This window comes from Lagenorhynchus albirostris, chromosome 12, assembly GCF_949774975.1.
Source record: "Lagenorhynchus albirostris chromosome 12, mLagAlb1.1, whole genome shotgun sequence".
Taxonomy (NCBI): Eukaryota; Metazoa; Chordata; class Mammalia; order Artiodactyla; family Delphinidae; genus Lagenorhynchus; species Lagenorhynchus albirostris.
Genome location: NC_083106.1, coordinates 49,233,629 through 49,241,009, shown reverse-complemented (window position 1 = coordinate 49,241,009; position 7,381 = coordinate 49,233,629).

The window sequence follows — 7,381 nt, the reverse complement described above, 5'->3', positions numbered from 1 at the left end:
TGCATTTTGTCTGGAAACCCTCTGAGAACAAGCAAGACCTGTATACTTATACTGCTCCCAGCTTGAGCTGAGAAGCAGGCAGGGAAGGGGAAATGCCTGCTCTCTGCCAGGAGAGGCCTGAATTCAGCCAGGTCAGGCTCAGGAAACTAGGACAGCCTCCCAGTTGGACCCATTCTAGCTCTTGAGTATGACTAGTTGAGTATGACTAGTTATTTGGCTTGAAAACAATTTGCCAAATATCTAAATGGAGGACACACCTGTATTTAAATACATAGTGTAAGAAGGGTTCTAAAGCCCAGTCTGAATGGGTTACCAGGCTTTTAGAATCACTCCATTTCCCTTTCATTAGCTGATGGTAAATAAGCAGCTGCGCTGATTTAGTGGATTAGCTGAGGCCCAGCAGGGGCCCTTGACTCAGTGACTTGTGGTCTCAGCCAGGCAGGGTTGTGTGGCTCTCTGAATGGCAGATGGTAAAATTTGTCTTTAAAAGAGATCACAGAACAATAATGACTTCATCAATGCTTAAAAAACGGCTGACTTGGGAGTTTCACTTTATGTTAATTAAAGATACACAGTGGAGCAAAGATCAATGGGGAATATGTTGGTTTGTAATCTAGAAGATCTGGCCAGATGCCAGCTTTGCTTCATACAAACTTACCTAACCTTGAAAAGTCACCAACCACCATGCTTCAGTCTTAAATCTAAATGGAGGCAGTTTAATTACTCAACCTCATCAACCCATTTTGATTCTAAAATCCTATTGTTCAATGTTGGTGACTCTAAGAAATGTATAGTCCAGAAGGCCCAAAACAAGTTCTATTTAGATTTTCTTCAAAAAAAAAAAAAAGACCTCTAATAAAACTAAAAGAATAAATTATTATTTATCTACAAGTGTTTCTCTTCTTAATTAGAATCTTGAGTCATGATCCACATTATATGTGTATATGAAACTAAAAATATGGCACAAACACACTGGCTAATTCATATTGGGTCAAATAAGTGGTTGATACATGCAAAGTCAGTTTGTGGTTTTTTGGTCATGCGACACAGCTTGTGGGATCTTAGTTCCCTGACCACGGATCGAACCCGGGGCCTTGGCAGTGGAAGTGCTGAGTCCTAACCACTGGACTGACAGGGAATTCCACAAAAAGTTAGTTTTAAAAGAATCACATTCTAGGACTTCCTTGGTGGCGCAGTAGTTGGGAGTCTGCCTGCTAATGCAGGGGACACGGGTTCGAGCCTTGGTCTGGGAGGATCCCACATGGCGCAGAGCAACTAGGCCCATGAGCCACAACTACTGAGCCCGCGCATCTGGAGCCTGTGCTCCACAACAGGAGAGGCCGCGATAGTGAGAGGCCCGCGCACCGCGATGAAAGAGTGGCCCCCGCTTGCCACAACTAGAGGAAGCCCTCGCACAGAAACGAAGACCCAACACAGCAAAAATAAATAAATTAAACTCCTACCCCCATCTTCTTAAAAAAAAAAAATCACATTCTAATGTTTTTGCAAATAATCACTCCAGCAGTGGCCTAGGTCAAAAACCTGAGCCATTAAAACAGGATCCCTTTCCTCGAATCCACATCATGTTCTGTCTTCCTGCAATGCCATCCTTACTTCACCTCCTAACCTTTCATCTCCTGAGCCTGGAGTCGGAAACTAGATCCCTAGCACCGCAGGTGACGGTTCTAAGCCACCCTATATATGACTTTACACCTGTAGGTCAGCGTGTTCAAATACCACAGCCATGGTCCTGGGTCAGGAGCCATGGCTGCAGTGTAACCAGGCAGACACAGCTCCTAATGTAAAAATAATTATCAGCTGAGACCAAAGTGTAGCGTGCTGTGGACGGATATGAAAGTGTGGCTTGATTGAGATCAGAGGGTCAGGGAGGATTAGAGGGTGAGGAAGCAACACTTGAACTGAATTCTGACAGATGTGCAGACGTTAGTGAGACAGAGAGTAGGGGGAAGAAACCTTTCAAGCCTGAGAAACTGCCTGCCTTAAAGCCTAAGGCAGGAAGTTGCTGGGTATGTTTGGGGAACAGCTAGGAAGACAGTGTGGTTGGAGGTGAGAATGGGGAAGGGACCCAAGAGGAAGATGGGTTGGGGATTTTATTCTGAGTGTAGTGCGAAACTGCCGGATTGTAAACAGAGCAGAGATAACGATGGTGTTTGCGTTAATAACATGATATCCACGCACTTAGCAAGGCACTCTGCTTGATGCTATGGGCACAATGGTAAGCCCAGACAGATCACCATTTCCTGCAGAGAAATGGGTGGGGGAGGGGAAGAAAGGCAGGCCTTGGCAGGAGTCCAGGCAAGAGGATATGGTGATGGTGTAGCAGTTGGGATTGAGAAGTGGATGCACTCAAAATATAGTTTGAGATGAAACTGACATAACTTGATGACGGATTGGGAGTGGGGGTGAGGAGGGGCCCATCAAGAATGACTCCCAGCCTTCTTTCTTGGCTGGTAAGAGTGAGAGAATCGAAAATTTCAGTTTCTCATTCTTTCTTACCCTTCCCTGCAACTTTATCCTCTATATGCCGCTTTTTATTCAAATACCTTCCCCAGAAGTCAAAGTGTGATGATTGCACAGACTCCGAGATAACACAGGCGACAAAGATTAAAAATACAAATATGTTCAAGATCTGTTTACTTTCCCATATTTTTGTTATGAGAGTACTTTCATACTTCAAACATTAAGATTATAGGAAAATCTGTTCAGAAGCCACTTAATCATACTAGAATTATCTATGAGAGGTAGATTTTTAAAATGTAAACATTCTTGTTTATACCCCTAATTTAGCCTAAGGACACTTCAGTTTAACTTTTCATCTAACAAGGATAAAATACAAATGAAGTAAAACCAAGAGCCAAACTATTCATTTGGAAAATCTTCAAATCCATATTTTAAATCGAATATTATGGATATTAATTCAAAATAAATAATAAATCTATGTTCTAAGACCGGGGAAGTTCCCTGAGCTCTGCTCAAATTTTTCCCTTTCTACATAGTAGTAGAAAGGGATACAGTAGTATTTTTCACTTACATTAAAAAAGAAAAAAGCTAAGATCTCTTGCTAATGTTACCTAAACTTGTTACCTAAAAGCTTTCCTACTCTGGTACATTTCCAGTGAGAATGGTGATATGTGCACATAGTCCAGTCAACTTAAGTGTTGCTTAATTATGTGTAAAGAATTTGAAAGCAAGATAAACTATCGCAGTGACATTCCAGCTTCTTTTAGAGGTCATTCCTTTATACCTGCTGTTTACAAAAGGCAAGGGGGATTTTTTTTCTTTTTTAGAGGTAATTCCTCCAAACCTGCTCTTTACAAAAACAAGACAAAGCGTTTTCTTTCAATTCTTGAGAGTTTAGGCTTATTTTACTTTGGAAACTGAGGATGAAATTTTACCTGAGTACTTATAAGGGTAACAAAAATAAAGTAAATCGGACTTCCCTGGTGGCGCAGTGGTTGAGAGTCCGCCTGCCGATGCAGGGGACATGGGTCCGTGCCCCGGTCCGGGAAGATCCCACATGCCGCGGAGCGGCTGGGCCCGTGAGCCATAGCCGCTGAGCCTGCGTGTCCGGAGCCTGTGCTCCGCAACGGGAGAGGCCACAACAGTGAGAGGCCAGCGTACCGCAAAAAAAAAAAAAAAAGAAATAAAGTAAATCTGCCCAAAATATAAAATATCCTCAATCAGAAGTTTAAAAAAAGTTCAAACAGAAGTTCAGGTTAATTAAAGCATTTTCGCTTTAGTAGTAACTTACAACCAATTGGTAAATTTCAATTAAGCTTTAAATGAATAGTAGTAAAATACTGACCTAAGTATTATTAATATGGTAGTTACTGCATTTCTGTAGAAAGATTGTAACTTTTACTATTATTGTTCTATGTAAAAAGTTTATGATTGTATGCTAAAATTCCAGACAGACCCTCAATTTTAGTCTAAAAGGTTCTATTACATAAAGCAGATCATATGTAAAGAGAAACCCAGCTTAAAGTTTCAAAAGGCTGATGGTATTAAGCCCATCTGGTGGAAGCAGCCACCCCTGTGCCCCAGTTCTGGCTCTGCCACTTACTGTGTGACCTCAGGCAACAGACTTCATCTGTTGGGGCCTCAGTGTTCTCATCCATAAAACAGGCATAATAATATTACCTCGTAGGAATGTCATGAGAATTAAGTAAAATATGATTGTGCTGCAAATGGGTACAGGTGTGTCCCAGACACTGCTTCCCGCCTCACTCCAGCTGCCGTTGTTACTGGCTGAATTGTGTCCCCCCTACCAAATTCACGTTGATGTCCTAACCCCCAGTACCTCAGAATATGACTGTTTGGAGGTAGTGCCTTTAAAGAGGTAACTAAGTGAAAATGCGGTCACTGGGGTGAGCCCTAATCCAGTATGAGTGGTGTCCTTATAAGGAAATTAGGACAAACACAGAGGAAGCCCATGTGAAGACACAGGGAGGAAAAGATGGATGGGAGGCCTCAGAAGAAACCAATCCTGCCAACACCTTGATCTCAGACTTTCAGCCTCCGGAATTGTGAGAAAATAAATCTCTGTCGTTTAGGCCACCCAGTCTGTCGTATTTGTTATAGCAGCCCTACCTAGCAAACTAATATGCCCGTCATGGCCAGCGGTGCCTGGAGTCCTCTAACTGAAGGGTACTGGATAAGTCTTTTTTGTGCACCATGATATGGAAAAGGTTTCAGAAGCCCTAAGATACAGACCTAACACACCTGGCTTTCCTCCTGGCCTACAGTAAAGGCTCAATATGTGCCAGATATTGTTATTATTCCAATTTATGAAAACCTAGGTGTAAGCATCTATAATGAGACTCTCACATTCCTCAGCATCATTTAACCGGTTGCTCACGTTTACAACACAAGAACCAAATGCAGAAAAATACATAGAGGAGAGGTAGAAAGAGGAGTTTCAAGAAACAGAGGGCCAGGCACAAGAACAACAGCTCATTTTGATGGCAAGAGCTCAAGTCTTCCCAAGGCTAGCCCTCTACTGACAGAAAACCAGAGATTCACCTGCAAAAGTGACAAGGTCGTTTCAGCAGTCTGAAAGCATAATATTCTACTAATCCCCAAGAAGTACAATATGTATTTCTGCACTTATTAAAACAAGTATTTAAATTGTGCAAGCTTAGTACAAAATAAGCTGTGAAACAATTAGCCAGCAATTTCTCAGACACAATAGAAACATTTTTACGTACGTGTCACTTCCTTTGGGTGCAGTCACTGAACTTTAAAATTGAGGATGCCACCCTGGCGGTTAAGACTCCATACTCCCAATGCAGGGGGCACAGGTTTGATCCCTCGTCGGGGAACTAAGATCCCGCGTGCAGCACGGCGTGGCCAAAACAAACAAACAAAAAAGCCAATGAAACCGTAAAATTGAGGATTTCCTTCAAAGGGGCAGAATGTGTATTTGGGACACAGAAGAGAGGCTTGCTTTATAAAGCTATCCTTTTCTCACTTCCCTTTGACAGCTGGTCAGATAACCCAGAACTCTTCCAGAAGAGATTTTTATGGCTGGGACTGGCTCTCACGCTAGAGATGGGTAGGCCTGTGCCACAGGAGCCCCTAGCCACCTGTGGCTACCAAGTGCTCACAATGTGGCTAGTGTGACTGAGGAGCTAGGTTTTATTTTTTATTAATTCTAATATAAATTTTAAAACTGATACTTGTTTCAGTTATTGGGGAAAAAATTATGTCTGAAACTACTTGAATATGTGAATCTAGGTTTTCAACTGTAAATTGTATAAATCCTAAAAACAGATCAAGTGTGCCCCATGAACATTAGCGTCCAAACTGAGTGTGCAGTAAATGTAAAATACACACCAGATTTTGAAGATGTAGTATGAGAAAATGAATGTCAAATATTATTATATTTTAATGTTGAATATTTACATGTTGAAATATTTGGCACATGTTGGATTAAATAAGCGATTTTATTAAAATTAATCTCACTTTCTTTTTATGTTTTTAACGTGGCTACTAGAAGATTTTAAATTACACATGTGGCTCACATTACATTTATCTAAGCACAGAGGCAGACTGTCATAAAGCTAGTTAAACTTGACTTGTAAATAGTCATATGACCATACTTCCTGAATAATTATCCGGCTACCCAGAGTGAGTAGTTAAGCATTTATCTGCTTTAATACTATATATCTCCTGGAGAAAATGTGGGCCAGTAGGCTTTGAAAAGCTGGTAAAAACCCTGCACTTCAACAATAAGGTTAAGGTAGATAGTTTAAATGACTAAAGTCAAGAACCTGAAATAATATTTAGGGCATAAGTGTATTTGTAAAAATTATCTCTCTAGTCAGGCCTAATTTAACATACCTTGGTTGACACATATAAATCATTTATGAATTTCTGAATTATATACAATAAAATATACTTTGCTAGATATGTTAGAAAACTGCTTTCATCTTCTCTCAAACCTCAACTATTCTATATTACTTTAACCTCCCAACACTTATTTGACTCAGGTGGAAATCAAAGATCTCTAAAACAAAGAGTGACTGACATGAAGATCCTGTTAATTTTAGGGGCGATTACCCCTACTCTCCACCAGCATTATGTTAATTAACATACACTAGTGCCCACCTTTTCTCAAAAATCTTCTACCAGTTTACCTGAAAGTGGTCAGCGTATTCAATAAAATAGGCTGAGCTGGAAAAAACGGAACCCAAACATAATTTAATCTTCTGACGATTATTTAAAATCACACAACTACAGACACACGCTGGCTAAGTCTCTGAGGCTCAAAATTATTTTTAAGATTAGGAGAATTTACTTTTAAAAATTATGTGTCTATTTTGTGAGATTTAACCTACTTTGCAATAAAAATAGATTATAAGTTCCTATCTAAAAAGTTATCAGACACAATACATAGCTCAACATTTTCAGAGATCAATTAGAATCCAGTAGAGTATATTTAACATAAATTACACTGAATTTTATATTCCAGGATAATTAAGAAAGCTTTAACTTCACCATGGAGATCAAATATCAAAGCTGACAAAAATTCAGAATTTATTTGGGGTGAATATCTTGATCCAATTTCATACTTTCATTAGCCTTTTAAATTAAATTTTTAACAACCTGCTTCTAAAAAAACATGTAAATCTATGTTTCTCAGAAAAGTCGAGTTTAGAATTTAAAAAATAATCCTATTCTTTTGGCTTTCTTGTTTTGTGAATGTTGAGTTAAAATAGACATTTAGGTCATGTTGTCTTTGACTCTATCTTAAACACGACATGATGAGCCCACTGTACCACACAGAGATTAAACCTTGAGAAATTACTCTGTCTTAGGGGATTGGAAGTTATTAAAAGGACAGAGTCCCCAAAGTTGT